We start from the raw sequence: 27,513 nt of genomic DNA on the forward strand, positions 1-27,513 counted from the left end.
CCTGATCTGCACCTGTATGTTTATGGATGAACTTCTCACAGGACCCCACTAGTGAAGGCATTGCTATTACGCAATAGAAGCAACAGACATTCAGATTTTGGGACCAGCGTAAGGCATTTCACTCACCATCCGTGCAGCCCGACTTGTGAACTTGTATGCCCCGTCTGGTGCGGCAGTGATAAGGAACAGTTTATTATCCAACCGACGTTGCTCGCCACGGAGCACTTAGTGTTGGGCAGGCATTTTAACAGCATTCTAGGCCCTATGGAACAGATTCTTCACCACGTCACGTGTCTACACCTTAACGAGTTGCTCAGGAACCTAGCACTGCACGATGCACCGACACTCATCCCCGGTGAACGACGCGGGCATACGTACTTAACCAACGACTCAGCCATCAGGCTGGACAGGATTTACCTATGCCACGGTATTCGGGCAGGGATTGTCGGTGTTCAACCATGGCCCATTGTATTCACCGGCCATCAGGCCTTCACCCGCACCGTGACCCTGCCACAACAACAGTCGAGCTGTAGCAGAGGACTCTTAACGTGGCACAAATGTGAACGACGACGCCACGGTCCCACGATGCCGCAATGGACGTACTGGACCGAATCAACTATACGGCGCACGCTCAAGGCGTACGTGAGTGACAGGGCGCTTTGGCGACAGTCCATCTCCGAATTTTACTACACAGTCTTGGAGGAACTTCCGTCAAAATCACTTTCAGCGGAGCACCAAACGGTCGTCCACCGGAAATAGGCATGGCTGCTGTAGATTACGGTGGTCAGATTGGAAGACATGTGGATACCAGTGAGGCTGCAAGATTCCGTCCTAGATGAACCCGTTTCTCTCTATCTTATAGTAAGAGGTGACTCATCACGGCAGTTACTGCGCCGGTCAGGCGACGTGTACAGACACAGACCGTCATCTCCCGTATCATCACAGATTATTACCGTGTTCTCTATCTCTAACGGTCCGACAGTGACGTTTAGGACGTCCTACCCTGCACGTGCGGCCACAATTTAAGGTGACAGGAATACGACACATTCTTGGAGGACGTAACGGAGGAAGAGTTATGCATCGCCTGTCGCAGGACGCGAGAAACAGATCCCCTGGATTTGATAATCTTCCACTGAATTTGATAGCATCTTTTCTTAACTAATAGAGGAAGTGTTGCGACAGATGTGCTGCGAACTCAAGGATCCGGACATCTGGAACCCCCCATCTCCTAGAATTTTTGGAGGATATTGACGTTAGTGAATTCGGGTTACAAGATGTTAGCACTCATACTTAGTGCTCGTCTCCTCGGTACTATCAAGGATGCCATTCAGACCGACCAAACATGTCAAGGAGATGGCAGTAACATAGACACGGTGTTAAGCTTTTTTAGAGACGTGGTGGCGCTCATGTCGGCGTGTCGTTTATAGAGCACCCTCGTGGTGGTCGACCTAGACCACCAGTTCGACCGAGTTGAGCATGAATTTTTACAGGACGTCTTAGAGAAGATTGACTGGTGTTGTTCTCCTTATCGTCAGTTGAGCCTCTTCCACGGTCCTGGTCAATGGATACTGTTGCCATCATTCACTATTGAACGCTCGATGACACTAAGCTGCCCTCTGACAGCCTTTCTCTTTGAGGTCGTCCTCTACGTCAGCGTTTGGAGGGCATTCATCTCTGCAATGTCGTTTTAAGTGCTGTGTCTGTGTGGGCGATGTAACGTTGACGCTTCAGCCTTATGGTGAGTTGGCTGGCAGTACTATCATCCCGCTGAAGTTTCACTGCATGGACTTGGCAGATCATAGGTACGGCAGTACCCGTTTGGGACTGGCCTGCCGTGTCAAGTTCGCAGCCGGAGATCGAAGTGGTGGCAAAAATACTTTTCATTCAGCTTTTAGGTTACTCGATAGCTTTAGGTACTGTTTCTCTATGTAGGTGAGCTAGAATTTGGGCGTAGGATAGGTGATAAGGGCCAATGGCAACGTCTTTGACTAGTAACGAATAAGTCTTCAGTCCTGAGTTAGAATCTCAGCACTGTTTAAATTCTGAATAAAAATCATCTGCCATTGCGACCGAAAACTTCCTTCCGCCAACGGCCTTATCAAATGGGATGGAGCATCGGACAGAGATACAGGGAACTCTCTTACCCTTGGCGTAGGAAGCTGCATCTGAAAGATGGAGGAATCAGCAAGACCAACGGGATGAGGCTGTAGAAGGCAATACAAACCACTAAATTAAACACACATAACGTTTATCCACAGGACATGTGACCTTTAGCTGAAAAAGTGTCAAGATGATCTCTCCATTGGCAGAATACTCCGGACTAATCCTCCATTTTGACCTCCGGTAAGGGACTGCCAAGGAGGAGGTAACTGTGACAAGAAGATTGGGAAAAAGAAGAAGAAGAAGAAGAAGAATATAGCGTTCCTTAAGCCACGGCTTTGGATGTCAGTTGCTTGAACGGGGTAGGGAAGTTGCAAAATCTTAAAGGAAAGTGCTAAGCGCCAGCCTAGATGCAGTGTAGTCAGCGACAAGGATTTCTGATCGTACAAGTATAGCATAATATTAACAGCAGCAGAAAATGCAATAGGACTTTCTATGAACAGGAACTCAGGGCAGAAAATGAACTACTGTGAATAGTTCAGAGATATGGTGGTTTTCATCAGAATCGACAGCAAACCAAGACGGACAACAGCGATTTAGATATAAATGCCGACGTCATAAGCAGAAGAAAGAGAAAGTATGTGCGGATACAGAGCAGGGCATTTAGTACGTAAAAGAAGATGAAAATCTTATAGTCAAAGGGATTGGAATGCAGTTGCAGAGCAAGGAGTAGAAGAAAGGGAAACGAGTAAATATGGAAGTAGCGGTAGGAATGACAGAGGACAAAGATTGAGTTCTGCAATAAATTTCAGCTAGTAGTATGGCACGCTCTATTCAAGAATAACAAGGGGAGGAGGTATACGTGGAAAAGGCCCGGAGATACGGTACGATTTCTGTTATATTACATCAAGATCAGGAAGATATTTAAAAATTAGATATTCAACTGGATCTAATAAAGTCTCAGATCACAATTTAGCAATGATGGAGAGTACGCTGAAGTTCAAGAGAGTAGTGTGGAAGAATAAACGTGCAAAGAAGTGGGACATGCAGTTGCTGAGGAATGAAGAAATACCATTTAAGTTCTCTGAAGTTATAGATACTGAAATAATAAATAACTCAACAGACAGTTCATTTGAAGGGGAATGAACAACATTAAAAGAGACAATGACGGAAGTTGGAAAGAAGCACATAGTTACAAGAAAGGTAAATGCGAAGAAACCATCTGTAACAGAATAAATACTTCAGTTGATCAATGAAAGAATGAAGTGCAAAAATGTAGTCAGATTCTGAAATACAGAAGATGATTGTCTGAAGGACTGATTCCACATGTAGAATACACAAAAGAAACTTTGGAGAAATTAAAAGAAAGGGCGGTAACATTAAGAATGCTATGGGAACTCAACTGTTAAATGCTCAGAAAAGAGCAGATAGGTGGAAAGAGTACATTAAAGGGGTCTTAGACGGATAAACCTTTATGATGACGTGATAGAAGAAGAAACAGGAATCGACAGGGAAGAAGTAGGGGACCCAATATTAGAAACAGAATTTCGAAGACCTTTCGACGACTCATGATCAAATGAGGCAGAATGAATAGATAACATTCCATCGCAATTTTTAAAATCGGTGGGGAAAGTTGCATGAGATGAATATTCACACCTATGTGTAGAATGTGTGAGACTGGCAACATACCATCAGACTTCCGGAAAAAGACCATTCACACAATTCCGAAGGTAGCAAGAGCCGAAAAGTGCCAGAAGTATCGCACAATCAACTTAACAGCTCATGCGTCCAAGTTGCTGCAAGAATTATACACAGAAGAACGGAGAAGGAAACAGGGTATCCGTTAGACGACAATTAGCTTGACTTCAAATGTAAAGGCACTAGAGTGGAAATGGTGACGTTGTGGTTGATAATGGAAGCAAGAAAGAAGAAAAATGAGGATACATTCATAGGATTTGTCGATCTGGAAAAAGCATTCAACAATGTAAAATGGTGCAAGATGTTTAAAATTCTGAGAAAAACAGGGGTAAGTTTTAAAGAAAAATGGGTAAAATAAAAAATCTATAAGAAATAATAGGGAACAATAAGACTGCAACGCCAAGAACGAAGTGCTGGGATTAAAAAGGTTGTGAGACAGGGATGTAGTCTCTCGACACTACTGTTTATTCTATTAACTGAAGAAACAACGATGAAGAAAGGTTCAAGAGTACGATTAAAATTTGAAGGGAAATGATATCGACGGTAAGATTTGCAGATGACATTGCTCTCCTCAGTGAAAGTGAAGAAGAATTACAGGATGTGGTGAATGAACGGAACACTTTAATGAATATAGTAAATCAGAACAGACGAAAGAAATGGGTAGTATCACAAGTGAGAACAGCGAAAAACTTAACATCAGAATTGGACATCACGAAATAGAGTAAGTTAAGAAACTGTCTTGCTAGAAACCAAATTAGCTTATGATGGGCGGAGAATGAAGTACATAAAAAGCCGACTAGCACTGACAAAAAGGGCCTACCTATCCAAGAGAAGTAGAAACATAGTCCTTAACTTAAGAAAGAAATTACTGGAGAGGTATGTTTGGGAGCGTAGCATTGTAGAATAGTGAAACATGGACTGTGAGAAAACAGAAATGTAAGTGAATCAAAGCGTCTGAGACGTGGTCCTACAAAAGAATCTTGAAAACAATGTGACCTGATAGGGTGAGGAATAACGAAGTTCTTCGTATAATCGGCGAGGAAAAAAATAGATGGGAGACACTGACAAGAAGAAGGGGCAGCGTGATTGGTTATCGATTAAGTCATCAGGGTCTAATCTCGATGAGAGGGAGATGCAGGGGGCTACAAAGTGTAGAGGGAGACAGATATTGGAATAAATCCAGCAAATAATTCAGGATCCAGGTTGTAATTGCTACAGTTAAATTAAAAGTTTGGCACAAGAAAAGAAATAGTGGCGGACCGCATCAAACCAGTCAGAAGGCTGATTACTCCAAAAAAGAAAAGAAAAGAAATCCTTATATTCATATTAAAAATCCAGTCCTTTTTCCGCTGGGATAGGCGAAAACTGGTCGAACATAATCGTTTAGTTTGCCAAAACAGTACTACCAGGTACAGGCATTTGTTTATCTTCATATTTCTGCGTTTGGTTACATACTTGAGGTCATCATCTAATACAACTTTTACAATTGTTCGTTGTGCATATCGCATGTCTAACACTTTAAAATGTAATCCATAATTATCTGTCAAAGTGCGTATATGTGGCTCCGACTTACGCCATGACATCTTCAAACGTTACGTCAGAAGACAGCAGAAAAGATGTTGCAAATGAGAAAAGGGTTATTGTCAATAACTGATACTTTGAGCTCGTGAATGTGTACAAAATATAGGATGATTCTTTCAGCGAGGAAGACAGGAACCAATAACCATCGATAGTACAATTTATATACTTAAATAGTGCCGTAACCGTTTCGAACTGTCTGGTTTATCCTCATACAGCTGTTGATGCACATTTGTTGACGCTTACGTAAGTTTTTGGCTCTTTATTCCATCTTGTGGTGAAATACACGTGGGATGGTGGTGCCATAAGTGAAAAAACGACGTTATAAATGACGTTAGAGTTCACCTACATTTGACGTAACTATCTCTACTAATGGCAGAACACAATGTAAACAATTATTTAAGACTGAGTAGTTGTCATGTGTCATCACTCTTCTGACTGGTCTGATGCCCTCCTGTTCCAAGCCCTTCATCTCAGAGTAGTATCATAGTAGCACTTCCAACCAGCGCCTGGATGTATTCCAATCTCAGTCTTCTTCTACAGTTGTTACCTTCTACAGCTCCCTCTAGCGCCATGGAAGTCATTCCCTGATGTCTTAACAGATGTCCTATAACCCTGTCCCCCTTTTCGTCAGTATTATTCTCATATTACTTTCCTCTCCGATTCTGCACGGAACCTCCTCGTTCCTTACCTTGTCAGTCCACCTGACATTCAGCATTACTCTGTTGCACCAGATCTCAAACACTTCGATTTTCCTTTGTTCGGTTTTCCTACAGTCCACGTTTCATTACCATGCAGTGCTGTGCTCCAAACATACATTCTAAGAAACTTATTTCCCAGATTAAGGCGTATGTTTAATACTAGTAGGTTTCTCTTGGCCAGGAATGCCTTTTTTGGCAGTTCTTGTCTGTTTTTGAGGTCCTCCTTGCTCCGACCACCATTGGTTATTTTGATGCCTAGGCAGCAGAATTCCTTAACGTCATCTTCATGGTTATCATCAATCTTAATGTTACGTTTCCCGTTGTTCTCTACTTCTCATTGCTTTCGTCTTCCTTCGATTTGCTCCCAGTGCACATTTTGTACTCATTAGACTGCTCATTCCATTCATCAGATCACGTAATTCTTCCTCACATTAACTGAGGATAGCAATGTCATCAGTGAATCATATCATTCATACCCTTTCACTACGAATTTTAATTCCATTTCTGAACCTTTATTTTATTTCCATCATTGCTTATTCAATCCATATATTGAACAGCAGGGGAGAAACTACATCCCTGGCTTACACCCTTTATTAATCCCAGTACCTCGTTTGGTCTTCCACTATTAGTATTCCCTCTTGGCTCTTGTACATATTGTGTACTATCCCTAATTCCATATAGCTTAACCCTTATTTTTCTCAGAATTTTGAAGATCTTGCAACATTTGACATTGTCGGATGCGTTATATTTTACTTACATCGAAAATCCCGTGTAAAATTGTTAGAATGTTGCTGGCTTGTATTCACGAAATATTGTATGATATGTGCAGAACGTATATGACTTTGATATAACCACGTTGTGTACGGCACAACACGCACATCAAAAAATTTTTGCTACATAGAAACTGTAGGCAAAGATGGGGATATCACAAGTAAGACAGTGCCAAGGAAATTGTCTCTCAGAGATATTACAATGTGTACATTGATTTGACAGTAGTAAATTTAGAAAGATTAAACGTTACAGTATATGCAATTAACATTCAATGCGTATTAATTACAAATAAAGTCTACAGATGTTGCAACCAGTATGCTAGGAAATGTTACTTAACGAATGTTACATAGATAACATGGTATACATAGGGAACAAAATAAGTCGCGAGAAATAAATAACAGTATGCACAGAGACGAATTCGCTCCTCAGGAAAGTTAGATTTTCAGTTCAGTATCAGATTAAAGGGGGTTTACCACACTTAGAATTAAAGATCACGTTAAATAGCAATATGTTAGAATGTAACGTCCATAGAAAGACGCCCACCGCTGACTTGACCCTGCATACGGCTTTTGAACACCCAAACAAGTACAAAACTGCTGCCTTTAGGTACTTCTTTTGATGATTAAATAATGTTTCACTGAAGTCTGAGGCATATGATACGGAACTGGATGTGATTAGCCACACTGTCGGATGGAATGGCTGTTATGTAATTATGGTACATAAACTGAATAAGAGAATACGAATGAAAGTGGCCAAAGCACGGAACGGCGCTCTCTGACGGAAGAGTTTTACAAGGTCCTCTAGGATCTCATATGATGGTTATGTACATATGGCGATTGAAAGGAAACTGTTCACAGCTAATACTCTTTTGCCATATTTTGTACAGAGAATTTAATAGATTAATAAATCGTTAGACATATACGAAGGATCCACTTTCTAACTCTGTCCATATCGTATTGATTGTGCTGCAGAATAGGTGTGTAAAAGCAGATACATTGGTCAAACGGGAAGGAACTCTCGTACTAGCACTAAAGAACATAAAGATATTGCTAATACTACCTGAGCTTTGGCGATAATTTGGTAATGTTTTACACTGTAGATAAAGGTCGTTTACTGGATGTGCAAGAAGCTATCGAAAATCTAAAAAGTCATGAAAGTGTTAACGGACGAACAGGTTTCTACCACAGAAATATTTTTGGCAATAATCACATACCTTCAGGCTTGACACAGCTCCCCACAGTCGTTTAATGAACAAAGTAACAGCATACGGAATATCAGATCAATTGTGTGATTGGATTGAGGAGTTCCTAGATAACAGAACGCAGCATGTCATTCTCAATGGAGAGAAGTCTTCCGAAGTAAGAGTGATTTCAGGTGTGCCGCAGGGGCGTGTCATAGGACCGTTGCTATTCACAATATACATAAATGACCTGGTGGATGACATCGGAAGTTCACTGAGGCTTTTTGCAGATGATGCTGTGGTGTATCGAGAGGTTGCAACAATGGAAAATTGTACTGAAATGCAGGAGGATCTGCAGCGAATTGACGCATGGTGCACGGAATGGCAATTGAATCTCAATGTAGCGAAGTGTAATGTGATGCGAATACATAGACAGATAGGTCCCTTATCATTTAGCTGCAAAATAGCAGGTCAGCAACTGGAAGCAGTTAATTCCATAAATTATCTGGGAGTACGCATTAGGAGTGATTTAAAATGGAATGATAATATAAAGTTGATCGTCGGTAAAGCAGATGCCAGACTGAGATTCATTGGAAGAATCCTCAGGAAATGCAATCCGACAACAAAGGAAGTAGGTTACAGTAGGCTTGTTCGCCCAATGCTTGAATACTGCTCAGCAGTGTGGGATCCGCACCAGGTAGGGTTGATAGAAGAGATAGAGTAGATCCAACGGAGAGCAGCGCGCTTCGTTACAGTATCATTTAGTAATTGCGAAAGCGTTACGGAGATGATAGATAAACTCCAGTGGAAGACTCTGCAGGAGAGACGCTCAGTAGCTCGGTAGGGGCTTTTGTTAAAGTTTCGAGAACATACCTTCACCGAAGAGTCAAGCAGTATATTGCTCCCTCCTACGTATATCTCGCGAAGAGACCATGAGGATAAAATCAGAGAGATTAAGGCCCAGACAGAAGCATACCGACAATCCTTCTTTCCACGTACAATACGAGACTGGAATAGAAGGGAGAACCGATAGAGGTACTCAGGGTACCCTCCGCCACACACCGTCAGGTGGCTTGCGGAGTACGGATGTAGATGTAGATGTAGCTTTTGCTTAAGTAAAGTCCTTTAAATGTTCTGTCTGTTTGTAGCACTATCTATTTTGACTGTTATCTTATTAGCATGTTTGGGTTTTCCTCATAAAGTGGTTAATGTGGTGGTTGTACACCTTAGTGTTTATACAGTCCCGGAAATGGAAAAAAGAATACATTGACACCGGTGTGTCAGACCCGCCATACTTGCTCCGGACACTGCGAGAGGGCTGTACAAGCAATGATCACACGCACGGTACAGCGGACACACCAGGAACCGCGGTGTTGGCCGTCGAATGGCGCTAGCTGCGCAGCATTTGTGCACCGCCGTCGTCAGTGTCAGCAAGTTTGCCGTGGCATACGGAGCTCCATCGCAGTCTTTAACACTGGTAGCATGCCGCGACAGCGTGGACGTGAACCGTATGTGCAGTTGACGTGCAGCCCGCCTCCAGTGGTGTCGCGACAGGCGTGAATGGAGGGACGAATGGAGACGTGTCGTCTTCAGCGATGAGAGTCGCTTCTGCCTTGGTGCCAATGATGGTCGTATGCGTGTTTGGCGCCGTGCAGGTGAGCGCCACAATCAGGACTGCATACGACCGAGGCACACAGGGCCAACACCCGGCATCATGGTGTAGGGAGCGATCTCCTACACTGGCCGTACACCTCTGGTGATCGTCGAGGGGACACTGAATAGTGCACGGTACATCCAAACCGTCATCGAACCCATCGTTCTACCATTCCTAGATCGACAAGGGAACTTGCTGTTCCAACAGGACAATGCACGTCCGCATGTATCCCGTGCCACCCAACGTGCTCTAGAAGGTGTAAGTCAACTACCTCGGCCAGCAAGATCTCCGGATCTGTCCCCCATTGAGCATGTTTGGGACTGGATGAAGCGTCGTCTCACGCGGTCTGCACGTCCAGCACGAACGCTGGTCCAACTGAGGCGCCAGGTGAAAATGGCATGGCAAGCCGTTCCACAGGACTACATCCAGCATCTCTACGATCGTCTCCATGGGAGAATAGCAGCCTGCATTGCTGCGAAAGGTGGATATACACTGTACTAGTGCCGACATTGTGCATGCTCTGTTGCCTGTGCCTATGTGCCTGTGGTTCTGTCAGTGTGATCATGTTATGTATCTGGCCCCAGGAATGTGTCAATAAAGTTTCCCCTTCCTGGGACAATGAATTCACGGTGTTCTTATTTCAATTTCCAGGAGTGTATCTAGATGTAGATGTTCTCTTCCCCTTTAATGTTCAGAGTATCCATACTCTTTTATTTGGTTTTCCCGCTCGCAGTACAAACCTCCCACACCTATCATAGCTGCATGCAACAAATGTGTCTGTTAAACGTGTGCCCGCTCACCCCCGAAGGGCTCTCTCCTCACTTATTTACGGCTTTCCAGTTAGTCCTGCCAAACGAACAGGATGGCGGTTACTGCCGCTTTTCTATATAAGCATCTTTCACATTTTGTGCGTTCCGTTTCCCCTTTTTAATATTTCTTGGGTGTTTCGTGCTTCTGTTGATACAGGTTTGATAAAGGGCTCTTTGGGTTTGGTAACTACTTAGGTTCCCTGTTTTATGAACTGCAACGCTGGACTCCTGTTATGTTATAGGTCCAAGAGTCGTTGCGTTTTCTTCATACTCTAAAAAGGATATAAAGAAAGAAATTGATAAATCTTTCTTTGTAGCTCTCCTGGCTGATGATGACATATCTTTCGGAGTACACTTAAATGTCCATGTTCTACGGTATGTATTGAATGGGAAAATATTTGAGCGTTTTAGTGTATTCTTTATGCTAGCAAATCAAACTGCATGTGGTATATTAAAACATATTTTTGAATAATAGAACATAATCCTTCAAAGAGATGGAGAAAAGCTGGTAGCTTAGCCATTTCAAGATGCAAATGTCATCAAAAGCTAACAATCAGGAGTCGAAGCACAAATCAAAGCAGTTTATAATACTGAACATTTAATTCACTTTTACGTACAACAATTTATTTTAATAATGAGAAATGCTTCAAGTATTACACGAAGCGCAAGGATATTTTTTTCTAATATTGAGGCTAATCCAGTAGTCTTCTCTAAATCACCACAACATTTGTCCATTCTCAAGAAGCTTGTGGCCGGCGGCATTTTACTTCTATTTTCAGCCAGGTGGAACTTCAACATACGGATCACAAATAGAGTTAATTAAAAGTAGCAACCTAAAAGTAGAATTATTGAAATTATATGAACATTTTAAGGTCAGTAGCTTATTTCAGGTATTCGAGAAAAGTGATATGAGCTCTCTACACTGTACGCAGGACATTTTTCAAATAGTAATCTTCAATGGTCGATACGTTACGCCACAGAGGTTCTAATAAAAGCAATGTGATCTTTGGTTGACAGTAGCGTTGTCATTGCAGTAAATTGTTCAAATGGCTCTGAGCACTACGGGACTTAACATCTATGGTCAGAAGTCCCCTAGAACTTAGAACAACTTTAACTTAACTAACCTAAGAACACCACGCACATACATGCCCGAGGCAGCATTCGAACCTGCGACCGTAGCGGTCACGCGGTTTCAGACTGAAGCGCCGAGAACGGCACGGCCACACCAGCCGGTTGTCATTGCAGTAGCATTCAGTGCGAAGTAAGTCGGTGAGTCATATAGATGTTGAAATTTGGAAATATGATTTGGTAAAAATTAACTTGTGTACTTTGGGGACCGCAGTGCAAAATATGTCTTTTAATGACATGATTATAATGAATATCAGCTAATGATCAAAAAGGTTATAATACATTCGTTACGTAATTTTACCTTACGAGTAATATCGCTGCTGCCATGACCTCTCTGTTGGTAGAATTATTGGCTTTTCCTTAGATGTACGCTGGAGATATATATCTGACTTTTGTCAGTTTTTATGTATGTTATTTTCCTCTTGACAGGTTGAATGACAGTGGATGAGCGACATTAGATGTTTACATTGTTACAAATTCGGTGAGCGTGAAAATTTCTTCGTAGTATTACTCCTGCACTGCTCGCATGTGCTTCATTTATGGCGTCTTTGAAAAAAGAAACTTATAGTGGAAATTTTCTTTATTGGTTTGTGTTAATTAGTTTGGTTATCGAAACGTGATTAAGCAAAAGATCTATTGACATGGCTTTCACTCAGAAGCTATAGAATTATTACTCCTTTATCACTCTACTAATTTATTTCATGTCAGATTAAGATATTTTTTTACATTCCTGGAAATTGAAATAAGAACACCGTGAATTCATTGTCCCAGGAAGGGGAAACTTTATTGACACATTCCTGGGGTCAGATACATAACATGATCACACTGACAGAACCACAGGCACATAGACACAGGCAACAGAGCATGCACAATGTCGGCACTAGTACAGTGTATATCCACCTTTCGCAGCAATGCAGGCTGCTATTCTCCCATGAAGACGATCGTAGAAATGCTGGATGTAGTCCTGTGGAACGGCTTGCCATGCCATTTCCACCTGGCGCCTCAGTTGGACCAGCGTTCGTGCTGGACGTGCAGACCGCGTGAGACGACGCTTCATCCAGTCCCAAACATGCTCAATGGGGGACAGATCCGGAGATCTTGCTGGCCAGGGTAGTTGACTTACACCTTCTAGAGCACGTTGGGTGGCACGGGATACATGTGGACGTGCATTGTCCTGTTGGAACAGCAAGTTCCCTTGCCGGTCTAGGAATGGTAGAACGATGGGTTCGATGACGGTTTGGATGTACCGTGCACTATTCCGTGTCCCCTCGACGATCACCAGAACTGTACGGCCAGTGTAGGAGATCGTTCCCCACACCATGATGCCGGGTGTTGGCCCTGTGTGCCTCGGTCGTATGCAGTCCTGATTGTGGCGCTCACGTGCACGGCGCCAAACAGGCATACGACCATCATTGGCACCAAGGCAGAAGCGACTCTCATCGCTGAAGACGACACGTCTCCATTCGTCCCTCCATTCACGCCTGTCGCGACACCACTGGAGGCGGGCTGCACGATGTTGGGGCGTGAGCGGAAGACGGCCTAACGGTGTGCGGGACCGTAGGCCAGCTTCATGGAGACGGTTGCGAATGGTCCTCGCCGATACCCCAGGAGCAACAGTGTCCCTAATTTGCTGGGAAGTGGCGGTGCGATCCCCTACGGCACTACGTAGGATCCTACGGTCTTGGCGTGCATCCGTGCGTCGCTCCGGTCCGGTCCCAGGTCGACGGGCACGTGCACCTTCCGCCGACCACTGGCGACAACATCGATGTACTGTGGAGACCCCACGCCCCACGTGTTGAGAAATTCGGCGGTACGTCCACCCGGCCTCCCGCATGCCCACTATACGCCCTCGCTCAAAGTCCGTCAACTGCTCATACGGTTCACGTCCACGCTGTCGCGGCATGCTACCAGTGTTAAAGACTGCGATGGAGCTCCGTATGCCACGGCAAAATGGCTGACACTGACGGCGGCGGTGCACAAATGCTGCGCAGCTAGCGCCATTCGACGGCCAACACCGCGGTTCCTGGTGTGTCCGCTGTGCCGTGCGTGTGATCATTGCTTGTACAGCCCTCTCGCAGTGTCCGGAGCAAGTATGGTGGGTCTGACACACCGGTGTCAATGTGTTCTTTTTTCCATTTCCAGGAGTGTATAAGTGATTAGCGGTCAAGATGATGAGAGTTGTTACGGTATCAGAGTTTCAACACAATTTTTGAATTATAGTCTCTTCTGCATCATTTAGTAAATACAAAATCATCCAACAGCTCCTCACAAAAATTTGGGTTTGAAAATTACGTGTCGCCGCAGTGCAGTTGCAGAGCCCAGTGACTGAAGCACGCTCTGCTTCGAATAGCTGCATATCCCCGCACTGAACTTGCGCAAGCCCTTTCTTTTCTTTAGCTGGTTTGCTGCTGTGTTGTATTTTAATGTTCATCACTTTCGAATAATACCGAATTTCTGTTATCACGGGTAAGTTATGAAAATATTATAGGGCCAGTGTAACGTTACAATTAAGACAATAATTCATAGTTCGGCGCTGCACTTGAAAACCATCATCAAGCTCAGTGGTGATTGCTGCGTGGGGCTGTCTATGGAGGGGGCGGGGGGGGGGGGGGGACTAGGCACTAGTGAGGGTTGAACACCGTCATCATCATCATCATTTAAGACTGATTATGCCTTTCAGCGTTCAATCTGGAGCATAGCCTCCTTATAAAATTCCTCCATGATCCCCTATTCAGTGCTAACACTGGTGCCTCTTCTGATGTTAAACCTATTACTTCAAAATCATTCTTAATCGAATCCAGGTACCTTCTCCTTGGTCTGCCACGACTCCTCCTACCCTCTACTGCTGAACCCATGAGTCTCTTGGGTAACCTTGCTTTTCCATGGGTGTAACATAACCCCACCATCTAAGCCTGTTATCGCTGCCTGCTACATCTACAGAGTTCATTTCCAGCTTTTCTTTGATTTCCTCATTGTGGACACCCTTGTGCCATTGTTCACATCTACGAGTACCTGCAATCATCCAAGCTACTTTCATAGCCGTAACCTCAACCTTGTTGATAAGGTAACCTGAATCCACCCAGCTTTCGCTCCCATACAACAAAGTTGGTCGAAAGATTGAACGGTGCACAGATAACTTAGTCTTGGTACTGACTTCCTTCTTGCTGAAGAGAGTATATCGCAGCTTAGCGCTCACTGCTTTAGCTTTGCTACACCTCGCTTCCACTTCTTTCACTATGTTGCCATATTGTGAGAATATGCATCCTAAGTACTTGAAACCGACCACCTGTTCTAACTTTCTTCCTCCTATTTGGCACTCAATCCGTTTATATTTCTTTCCCACTGGCATTACTTTCGTTTTTGAGATGCTAATCTTCATACAATAGTCCTTACATTTCTGATCTGAAATATTACTTTGCAAACTTTCAATCGAATCTGCCATCACAACTAAGTCATCCGCATATGAAACACTGCTTATTTTGTGTTCACATATCTTAATCTCACCCAGTCAATCTATTGTTTTCAACATATGATCCATAAATAATATGAACAACAGTGGAGACAGGTTGCAGCCTTGTCTTACCCCTGAAACTACTCTGGACCATGTACTCAGTTTACCGTCAACTCTAACTGCTGCCTGACTATCCATGTAAAGACCTTTAATTGCTTGCAAAAGTTTGCCCCCTATTCCATAATCTCGTAGAACAGACAATAACTTCCTCCTAGGATCCCGGTCATATGCCTTTTCTAGATCTATAAAGCATAGATAAAATTCCCTGTTCCACTCATAACATTTCTCCAGACCTTTAGCTTACGGAAAATAATGGAGAAGTGTTATGTGGTTCATGGTGTGGGTTCCTGTAGTCATGTCCTAGTTCACGAACCACGCGCAACGTATGAGTGGCCAAGTAAGTGGTCCCGACAGTCGGAATACCAGTTACTTTGGAATAAGGCTGGGCATCTCGGACATATTCTGAGGAGTGGTCACCTTTGTGCTCATACGGCAAAGACTACCAAATCCACCGGTTAGTCCCTCAACCGATAGGGGTAAAACCCATTGGGATTCGGGGCAAGTAAGGCTAGCAACCTGCTTCCCTGGAACTTTAAATATGATGCTGGCAACAATCAGAGGAAAATGCCTTGGACCTTTGGAGGTGACGGAGTCCCACCTCTAACTGAACACCGTTTGTGATCAAAATATTTACTGAACAACGAATGCTTAAAAAATCAATCAAACTAATTAAAAATAATTTGCTTGTAAGCTTTCAATTTAATTAAAGAACACGTTAAGAGCAGCAGCGATAAGTCTCCAAAGTGATGAAGTTTCAAAAATGAGCACACACCCGAACATGTGCTACAGTGTTCACTTTGCATTCAACTAAAACTTTAATACATTGTCACACTAACCCACATTGTAGTGTTAAAAACAGAGGAAAACCAAAATGTTGTGTATGGTTAAGAAAACCCAAAATGTTGTGTATGGTTATGAAAATATGTATGTTCAGAGACAACAAATGAGCTTTGCATTTCACTATCACAGTTATTGAAGCAAATATTTCAACAAGCCACATCTCAGAGGCAAAGAAATTTGTTGCAATTCCTGTAGAGTTAATCAATTACCATTAAGCTTGAATTCCTAAAAGATACAATATAATTCTTAGGACAAAGAATTTTTTTTCAGAGCGAGCTTGTGCGACGGAAGAACGATGCAAAAATTAAACACATTGTCTAGAACAAGAAGAATTTGTGTCAGACACAATTTAGGAATTCACCTTTCCGCACTTTTTGACAGCCTGTTTACTGAATGAGATTTTCACTCTGCAGCGGAGTGTGCGCTGATATGAAACTTCCTGGCAGATTAAAACTCTGTGCCCGACCGAGACTCGAACTCGGGACCTTTGCCTTTCGCGGGCAAGTGCTCTACCATCTGAGCTACCGAAGCACGACTCACGGCCGGTACTCACAGCTTTACTTCTGCCAGTATCTTCTGTAAAGTTTGGAAGGTAGGAGACGGATACTGGCAGAAGTAAAGCTGTGAGTACCGGGCGTGAGTCGTGCTTCGGTAGCTCAGATGGTATAGCACTTGCCCGCGAAAGGCAAAGGTTCCGAGTTCGAGTCTTAGTCGGGCACACAGTTTTAATCTGCCAGGAAGTTTCAGCCTGTTTACTGTTTTACAGTAATTGCATGGTTTCAGAAAATGTTCCACAAATACTACTGAGCAAAGGAATGAAACCTTACTAAAATAACGACCTTAGAATTTACGTTCAGTTCCCCAAAAAGACACACACTCACATACATTTCCAATAATACATAACTTAAAAAGAAAGTCAAGAAAGGTACATATAATGTTGCGTTAAGCAATATTTTTGGGCTACTCGACTGCTCCTGATACGAGGCAGTGCAACCTGCGACTTCAACCGGCTGCACCCGGGTAATTACTCAGTGTGAAGCAGATATAGACACCTCCCAGAAAATCGAGACAGTTCCGTGCAATACGCTAGAAACTGGTAATCATTATCTGGCAAGGAAAAGGATTCTGAAGTTCACCAAATAATCAAATCACAAATGATCTTTATCCCTTCAAATCATGGAACTGAGCACAATATGGCTACAAGCGTAACTCTTAACTCATGAGGTGTGATCTCACAGACCGCACCAGAATTTTCGAAGTTGCGGTCAATAATTGCGGAACGTTTTTCTGCACATCACCAGCCCTACAAGTTATTACTGTCAATTCCATTATCGCCTTATTTGATTGATATTGACATGTGTTGTTGACATGTGATGAGATCTCGCACCTCGTGAACTGCGCAGATGCTTTTCATCAGTTCAGTACAAAGTGTGTTAGCAAGAATGTGACCATTTTCCACGCTCTAAGTTCGATGAAATTTTTAGTCAGTGGATGGAAAATGATGTCAGTGATATAGAACAAGAAGTAGAGGAAGAAGACAACGATTTTTCAATATCCAGTGATCAAAATTCTTTTAGCGAAACGAGGACCATTCAGAGGAAGAATTTCAGGACAATGATGATGAGGACCTTTCTGTTTTTGCAATAAAATACTTGATGTATTAGTTAAAACTAAAAAGAAAAATGTTGATCTCAGCACTGAATGTTAATTTTTCAGCCTTTATTTTCCTGAGTTCAATTTTTATATTCAAGTTTAAACACCGGAAATTAGTTTTATGTGAAAATTTGCTTTCTACAGAGATACAATAATTTTTCAGAACGTAAAATCCAGTTTTCAAACAGTTCGTTTATGCCTCACAGAAATATGTAATTTTAGCGTGGTACAAAAATAAAATACTGCTGGCATTATTTAGTGCAATAAAATCAGCAAGGAGCATTTAAATAACACTTATATATTTGTAACCGTAAATGTTACATAACCTAAATTAAATTTTCAAACGATTTACAGCTTAAATCTTGGTTTAAAGGTAGGGGTCCCGGAGACCACTCCTCGTAGTATACTTTACAGAAAAGTCACATAGTGAGTTACGGGTTAATTACACACTTACTTATCAACAAATGGGCAGAAACCAAGCCATCCGGTAGAAATAGAAAAAAAATCCAACCGTGACTTTATTAATGCACGCACACACACAAATCTCAACAAGGAGACAAGACGTTTTGGCAGCTAACCGCAATTCAGTCTCAAAACAACGCCCCAAGGGCGTAACGGTAGCGAGGGGCCGTCACGCGAGACGGTAAAAATATTTGAATGGATGCACAGGGCTAGCTGACGAGCTTCGATTCATTAGTACGAACCCTTTTCTCCCAATACTAACAAATTAACTAGCAAGCATCAAAGCCACTCACAACAATAAATGAGGTAACGTAAACCAAAGTCCACAAGCTATCATATATAAGAAGGAAAAAACACAGTATGTCTTGTGAATCTTCAATTTCTCCATGCGTATTTTATGACGAAATAAATCTCGGGTGAACAGCCTGGTATGAGTGTGCATAGGACGCAATATTTCGGCAATCGACCACGTTGCCATCATCAGGTGCGCTAATGTACTGACCGGCGGTTGGTCGGCGCCATGTATATATAGGATAATCCCCCTCCCGCTCCTCCCTCAGGCGCTTCCTATGAGTCAGTGCCGTCCGCGCCCCGCGCGCGGTCCAGGTACAGCGTTCGTTCCGCCGCTCAGTACGTCAGTGCCTGATGATGGAAACGTGGTCGATTGCCGAAATATTGTGTCCTATGCACACTCATACCAGGCTGTTCACCCGAGATTTATTTCGTCACAGCATGTCTAATTACAGAAAAAATACAAATTTACGCTGGTGTATAATACGCAGATGGTAGAAAACACGCCCAGGCCTTTTGGACTCGCGCTGAACATATGCACGACCGGGGTTTAAGCAAGCAGGGAGATTGAGTCGGTGTTTTTAAATAGCCGTGAAGGCGGGAAAGGCGCATAAGCAGAGTGCGATGCACTGGGAAGTACAATTGAAAGGAACCTTTCGAGAACCTCACGTAGTTCCCATATTCAGTCAACAGAAGGGAGGCACCTGATGACATTTCAAAGATTTCACGCTTCCCTCTGAACCAAGGGGCCGTAACCACGGATTTCCGCAGTGGGAACAGCTCGTGTCCTCCGGGGCCGCGGATGAGAGCTCATTCTCGGAACAGAGCTCGAGGCGCGATACAGAAGTTTAGTCGTGCGACAGAGAAATCGCACGGCTCAGATCACATCATGCCGTGCCTGCTCCGCCGCCTGCCTCCCTCCATTTCACTCGTCGCACATTTGCTTACGTCAAAACGGCACGCCCTGTGATGGAGGCAAAGGTGGCATGCGGAAGACGTACCGTGACCTAAAGATGCTGTACGGCTCACACAGTTTAGGTGAAGGTTGTGTTTCATTTCCTGTGCAGATAATCTTATTCTTATAGTGCACTATTTCATTTGCGTGTACATCCTTTAACTTTTGGAACATGATTTAGTTATTTCGCATAGGTCTATGTATTTTCAGAAAAGTGTTTTGGTTATTTATTCTTTCAAAATTCAATTTTTAATTTTATGTAGAATTTTTGTTCTATTGGTTTTTTGTATTGAACTGCAAGTCACGCATTGTGACGTCACTCATTATAGTAGTGTTCACGACATTGCACAATACAGGATTTCAGCATGCAGTTTTAGGTTTTCTGGTTATTTTGGTAAAAATTTATTCAAATACAATTTGAGACAGTTTTGACGATTTATGTTATCAGATAGCGTTTTCGTAATTACACCACTTTCATTGTTCAGAATTACAAGATACACATATAGGAAGTTAAAGATAGGAAACCAGTTCAGTCCAGAACAGTTGAAATTCATAGTCAGAAATGTTACGACAGGTCAAACTATTGCAGAAGCAACAGGAATTTCAAAAAACTGAATGATGATAATTTCAAGTTTTGTTGACGGCTTTTTCATTAGATTATGCCTCATTTTGAAATAAGTTGCAACCACATGCACTCTCGAGTGTCAGGTATGCTTACTGTTAATGAATATGTAACGATCCTGGAAAATGGTATTTCAGAATTAAAAAACTGAAAATACTGTGAGAATGCTTCAAACACGATAGGATTGTGTGAATGTATTCCTGTTGATGTAATGGACAGACGTTCTTCCACTAAACACTTAATACCTGCTAAATTTTTCGACAAGAAATATTTCTCCAGTTTTAAGGATGATCATCGTACTCAAATGTTAGTCCTGACCACTGAAGCGTATCCTGCTGCTGACAAACATAACTGAAACTGTAGTAGAAGTGCGATGAAGATGTGATTTTCATGAATATTGCAAATTAACTGAGCAGCTGAAATTTATCTTGGAATGAAATCTAGACTAATTTCTTAGTGGAATAACGAAACATAAAAATCCTCTTCACAGTTCCCTTAACTACATCAAAGGCAGAACGATTCTTTTCAGGGCTAAAAAGAACAAAAATTTTCCGAAAAAGCGCAATTCTTTCCGAAATAATCATTGCACTTGCACTGCTTTCAACGAAGAAAAATTTACTCAGATGCTATTCATGGATGAAGGCAAAAATCATTGAGCTTTTCGCAAACATGAATACAGGAAGAGTGGATTTCCCTTTTAAATAAATGGAGCAAGCTTTAACTGTAACAATGTAGGTTAAATAAGTGAAAAATATTTAACTTTGTTGTCTTAGGACTTTACGATTTACAAATAAATTTTCTTCTTATAGGCGTCTGTTTACTTTCACTCGCTTTTAAAACAAAGGCTCAAAATTTTCTGCAGCAGTACACCCGCTGCTTTCTACGAGCCGCCACTGGTAGTAATTATAAAGCAATTTTTATATTGTCCTCGTGCGTACTGTGGGAAAAACTGATTGAGTTCTGTATGTTTTATTTCTCGCTCAGCTGGTTTGATGATCTGAGTACGTTGAAATATTGCTGAAAAAACTATGCAGCCACTCGTTATCTCGCAGTTGAACTTAACTGCGCAGCAGATTTACTCTATAAACAAGACAAGTTTGATAGTCGATAAAAAATATATATGTAAGATTAACGTCAAAATGTATGCAGTGCTATTAGACCTTGATGCATCATGTTGTGTGACATATATGTATGGTTATTGACTAATTGTTTTATGTACGATTAGACTTGTGATTCATAATTGCGTCTGGGGGGTTGTATTGATGAAGTATGTATCTGTTGCTAACGCTCGCACTTCGCATCGAAAGTTAAAGCAATGTCGGTTTAGGGTTCAGTACCTTAATCGGTAGAGATTGAACACACAAAGCCAAGTCGACGAATTATTGTATCCGAGCGAACAAGATTAACTGTTAGTTTGTATTCGTAAAGATAACGTAACGTCCCTTATTCTGTCGCTGACGTATACTTCCGAAAATATTTCTGTCACTGAAGTAAAATAAAGATAGAAAAACTGTCAGAGCCACCTGTCGGATCTGTGGTGTACTACGAAACCAACAGCGCTAGCTGGTCGTCATTTGGTGTGCTACGCCGTCATTAAATGGCTCTCAGCACTATGGAACTTAACATTTGAGGTCATCAGTCCCCTAGACTTAGAACTACTTAAACTTAACTAACCCAAGGACATGACACACATCCATGCCCGAGGCAGGATTCGAACCTGCGACCGTAGAGGTCGCGCAGTTCCAGACTGAAGCTCCTAGAACTACTCGGCCACACCGGCCGTCGCCGCCATTAATCCAAGCTACTAAGCTGAGCAGACTCCTAAAACTTTACATTACTTCGTTTCTGTTTTTTGTGATCAGATTCTGATGAAATAAAACCTTTAAATAAGTGGCCACAAGCTACGCAAAAGTTAGCTGTGAGAAACCTATGAAAATTCCTCTAGTGCTTTTGGAAATTAGGGTATTCAAACAGATATAATCTCCGATTTTAGATGAAACTTTAAATCATGATACCTTTTTTTATGATCCAGTTTTGATTGAATAAAGCCTACACGTTGTCCCAAGCTACACTCAAGTTACTTGTGAATCCCCATGAAAATTTGTCTAGTGGTTTTCGAGATAAGCATTTTCGAAGAGACAAAAAGACAGACGCGATGGTTTTACAGTTCTCTTATTATTATAGAAGACAGATTAACTGGTGCACTGAATGGATGTTCTGCCAAAGAACGCGATTTCTGGAATGAAAATTTCTAATGAAGCTGCAACCAGGCGGCTGTAGGGCACAAAACATTTTGGTCAAAGATTATCTTGAACAGAAATGCGTCTTTTCCAGGTTCACTTTGCTCTATATTGCTTAGTTGTGAATGATTAAGTGGGTATAACAGCGACGGCAGTTGATGAGTAAATGAACTGCATTACTATAGTTTTAGTATGAACTTAGTGAGATTGTTAGGGAATGGATTGAAAGAAGAGATTGCTCAAACATTATTATACCTGCAGGCAGAGTCTGAGAGGCATAGGTTCTGCAGTACTAACTTTGACTGGTTTTGTAGATGTTCATTGCTCTATTTTTTCTTTTACTGTTTGTCTTCAATAAAGTTTCAGAAAGTCGTTGGGCAAAGATTGTCACCTGTACTCATTGGATTATAATTACGAATACTTAGTTGTATGTATGTATATGTTTGTATACGGTGTTGCCACGGTGGGTGAGATTGGTAAGGAGTTTATTTAAGGGGGGCCATCTAAAATCATCTTCAATTTCTATGTTAATCAATGGTATTAATTTTATTTTCTCTTCTGTGCAAGAGATTTTTGTTTACGAATGTTCCATTGTCAGGAAAACCGTTAGTGTGCCAAAGGAGCCAACCTCATCAGGGACATCCACAAGGGGGAGACGGGGAGGGGGTGTCAGTGGGTGCACCTTCCACTGTTAGGAATTTATTTAGTTTACGAATATGAAGACTGACCAGGAGTTTGGTACTTATAAACAGTCTACCTGATGTTGGAACAGGCAAGAGTACCTAAAACGAAACTAGATATGAGGATGGAGATTTCTTATTACCTATAAGACGGAAAATTATCACTTGAATGACCTGAAAGTGTCGATTAATGGCGCAAAAATTAACATATGTTAAGTGACCCAAAAGTGAACTATAGTAACAAAAATCTTTACATGAGGTTGGAATGAAATTAATACAAATTATTACGCAATTTAAAGTCCCTACGTTTTCTTTACGAAATCCAGTTCCTTGCAGATGTACAGAAATTATTGTACGATGATCCTGAGGCATTCGTAAATGACCAGACTTGTTTGTCAAACAGGACCTTTCCTAGCCATGTTTTATCAAACAAGCAAGCAGACGTAGCGACAAAACCTGTCAAATTTAACCTCACTTTGAAACAACTATCACGCTGCGCTCATCGTGTCGCGAAGTACTTTAACGCTAACAATGCTTAAAAATCTATTTTTGCGCTGACTTTACCTCTAATAAGAAAAAGAAAACAAGACACTGATCCAGGGAATGGCTGCAATTCTGAGATTAATAGGCCATGAATATTTGCAAAGGAAATATTATGCTTGGAACCCGATTATTACATCCGTATCAACAATCAAACAGTTAACAACTTGTTCAAATTGCTTTGCACTCACTTTGGAAAAAGAAGACACAGATAGGCGAAAATCTGTTCTCATCTACTTGTCCTCTAATTAAAGTTCATCAAAATACCACAGTTTTGGAATATTTGCATCGTACGTGGAAGAACCGCAGAGTTTCCAGTTTTTTATTCTTTTTATTTTATTGCTCTCTCACTTGTATCTAGTATATAGAAGATGGTTTTCTTCTTAAATTCTGCTTGATTAGTTTATGGCTGGAGAAAATCCTACACCTCAACCATTTTGGTAACTGCCAGTGCTATTTTATTTCCAACCTTCACCGTAACGTATGCTGCACTTACAAAATATATGAAACAACAGGAGCGTACGCTTTGAAATTTCCCGTTAGTTTCAAAACGAACCTAAAAGAATCGCCACACAGTATCCATATTTCACAAATGGACTTTACGTTTTGTACAATATAAATAACAAATATCGATATTTTTGTTTCAACACCCATACGTAGCACAAAGTTAACAACAGTAAGTGGCAGGATAATAATAATTTTTAAGATGTACGAATATATTCTTGAACAACATTGCTGCACTTTTCCAAGCTGCCCGTGCACTGCTCGTCTTGTCCACACTGAAAGAGTGAAATGTTGTATCATAAATTGACGTTAAACACGAAAGACGTAAAAATTTAAAACTACTGTAAAAATTATATCACACTGAAACAATTACATACAAAATTGTACAAATAAGACGAAATATGCAAAATTAAAATCATGTTTCAATAGCTGGAACATAGAGGATTTTAGTGCTAATAAACAATGCGTAGCTCATATGGAAAGAAAGATTATAAATCTACAAACTCCAGACGTTACTGATAAGCTGTAATAAAATCAAGAGGAGACGCCGATCGACTGAGTGACGGAATTACAGGATGTGTACGTGGTCCCATTAAGGATATCCATCCTGCATTCGTAGGGAATGAAAAAGTCACCCTCCCAATTACCCACTCAATATAGTTGTATCGGCGTAATTTGATTCCTGATAGTTGCAGTTGGCTGCGAGCGGTAGATTCGCGGGCCTACCTCAACGAATGACGTAACGCTGTTTTCTAAACGTATCTACCGCAACGCCTCGTGGTGCCACACATTTGTAGACGGATATTATTTGCGCTTGCAGCCGTTAGCGCATCGCAGTTGAAATCTTGCAACAGTGCTGCGAGCTGTCAGGGATCTTCTTCCTCCGTCTCGACAATTGGTGTGCACATCTTCCTTCGTTAATCAGTTCCACAACAAAACACACTTGACAAAAGCTTTCCCCCTAAAAATTCAGGTAAAGGCTAACAACTTGCAGTCGGTAATTTAAAGCAGCACATGTAGTAGCAATGGTAAACTTAGATAAAGCTTTTGAAAATGTTCACTGGAATACTCCCTTTCAAATTCTGAAACTGGCAGTGGTCAAATACAGGAAGCGCAAGGCTATTTACAAGTTGTACAGAAACCAGATGGCAGTTATAAGAATTGAGAGGCGTGAAAGGGAAGCAGTCGTTCGGAAGGGAGTGAGACAGGGTTGTAGCCTATCCCCGATGTTATTCAATCTGTATATTGAGCAAGCAGTAAAGGAAACAAAAGAAAACTTTGGAGTAGGAATTAAGATCCATGGTGAAGAAATAAAAACTTTGAGGTTTTCCGATGACATTGTAATTCCTACAGAGACAGCAAAGGACCTGGAAGAGCAGTTGATTGGAGTGGACAGTGTCTTGAAAGGAGGATATAAGATGAACAACAACAAAAACAAAACGAGGCTAATGGAATGTAGTCGAACTAAATCAGGTGATGCTCATGGAATTAGATTAAGAAATGATACACTTAAAGTAGTAAATGATTTTTGATATTTGGAGAGCAAAGTAACTGATGATGGTGTGAGTAGAGAGAACTTAAAGTGCAGATTGGCTATGGCCAGGATAGCGTATCTGAAAAAGAGAAATTTGTTAGTATCGAGTATAGATTTAAGTGTCAGGAAGTCGTTTCTGAAAGTATTTGTTGGAGTGTAGCCATGTATGGATGTGGAACATGAACGATAAATAGTTTAGACAAGAAGAGAACAGAAGCTTTCGAAATGTGGTGCTACAGAAGAATGCTGAAGATTAGATGGGTAGATCACATAACTAATGAGGAGGTCCTGAATACAATTGAGAAGAAGCGAAATTTGTGGCACAACTTGACTAGAAGAAGGAATCAGTAGGTAGGGCATGTTCTGAGGCATCAAGGAATCACCAACTAAGTACTGGACAGCAGTGTGGAAGATAAAAATCGTAGAGGGAGACCAAGAGATGAATACACTAAGCAGATTCAGAAGGATGTAGGCTGCAGTAGGTACTGGGAGATGAAGAAGCTTGCATAGTACAGAGTAGGCCGGAGAGTTTCATCAAACCGGTGTATGGACTAGAAACCAAAACAACAAAAATACTGTGTTATTTTTTTCGTTGCTAAAGGGGTGTTTACTTATTTATTTATTTTACTGTGCTGCCACTGGGCGGTACATGTCAGTAAAATTAAGAAGTCATCGTCTCTGGAACTAGTGCAATTTTCTGCGATCTAACAGTGGATAGTGCTCAATGTGTAATTGCCATACAATAACATATTATTGATTTCATATTAACTACTGAAAATAAGCACCATATTTACGTATGAACGAACATCTCTACATGCGCTGTGAAGATTCTCAAGACGAACTCTTTGAGTGCGAGGTCGCAAGTTCAATCTTTACTAAGGCTCATTTGAAGGTTTTGTGTTAGCATTTATGATAGGAAAAATATTTGCTGTTAATGTCTCACCATGTGCATCAGGACAGTGACAGAAAAAGAATGTCTGGGAGGTGTAGAGATCAACCTTCTATGGGTGTATGTATTACACTTCACAAAATGGACATCGTTGACAAGTAGTAAATGTTCACAACACACTATTAACTTGCACCATGAACACCGAATGAAAAATGGCGTGCCACAGTGATCACAAAGGTTCGCACCATCAAGATCGAAGGTGAACTCTTTGGGAATTACTTGCCGTGCAGAATGTTCAGCTAGATACCCACTTTTTAAGAATACATATAAAACATACTGGTGTAACGGGGTGATGAGAACTGATGGAACGTGATGGCATTCAACGGAATACGAAACAGCCCTTCGTAATGTTATCATGAAACTGGCTATCCTTTAAGGCGTAGGCTGCAGATGGAGCGAAAATATATTTCATAGAAAAACCAAACATACATGGACTGAAATCATCCAGTACTTACAGGTGATATGAATTGCAACGTCACACACTTTCCAGGAGTGTTGGTTTGCTCTACAAAAAGTATGGTTTTTATACATAGATCTGGAATCAAGCAAAAGAACGTTGTTTCGACTAGCTACTGGCCAAAATTAATGCTATTACCAAAATTATAGTTTACTTAAGCCCATTTTCTCACTCTTGCTTGGTGTGACGTAAATATTCCCTACTGCCCTTGCACGAACACGCATACAACAAAGAATCTTTGGGAGGAGAGCATCTCCAACTTCTCGCAGCACAATACATAACTTTCCAGCCAATTTACCATTCAGATTAACAGTTGACATAATTGTAAACGATTGAGTTAGTTATCTTGATACAACTCTCTTCGTACTTCTAATTTTCAAAGTTCCTTTCATATCCTTTTCCTCTTCAAATCGCGATTGGTAGGAGTTGAAAACAAATTCCGTATTAAGCGGTAGTATAAGTTTGTTAACTCATCTGAAAACTGTCAGGTCGATTCCATAGTCCACTGTGCATCATAAAATTGACGATTTGATTGAAATTTCGTTATTTTACGTCATTCAATTCTGTAGCACAGTTTGAAGCTATAAAATCGTCCA

At 41.6% G+C, this 27,513-nt stretch overlaps 1 pseudogene; it reads left to right on the forward strand.

The window, feature by feature from the left end:
* Positions 1–593: 593 nt before the first annotated feature.
* On the forward strand, positions 594–20,718 carry LOC126267825 (uncharacterized; annotated as a pseudogene).
* The last annotated feature ends 6,795 nt before the right edge of the window (positions 20,719–27,513 follow it).

The sequence above is a fragment of the Schistocerca gregaria genome, chromosome 4 (assembly GCF_023897955.1).
Source record: "Schistocerca gregaria isolate iqSchGreg1 chromosome 4, iqSchGreg1.2, whole genome shotgun sequence".
NCBI lineage: Eukaryota > Metazoa > Arthropoda > Insecta > Orthoptera > Acrididae > Schistocerca > Schistocerca gregaria.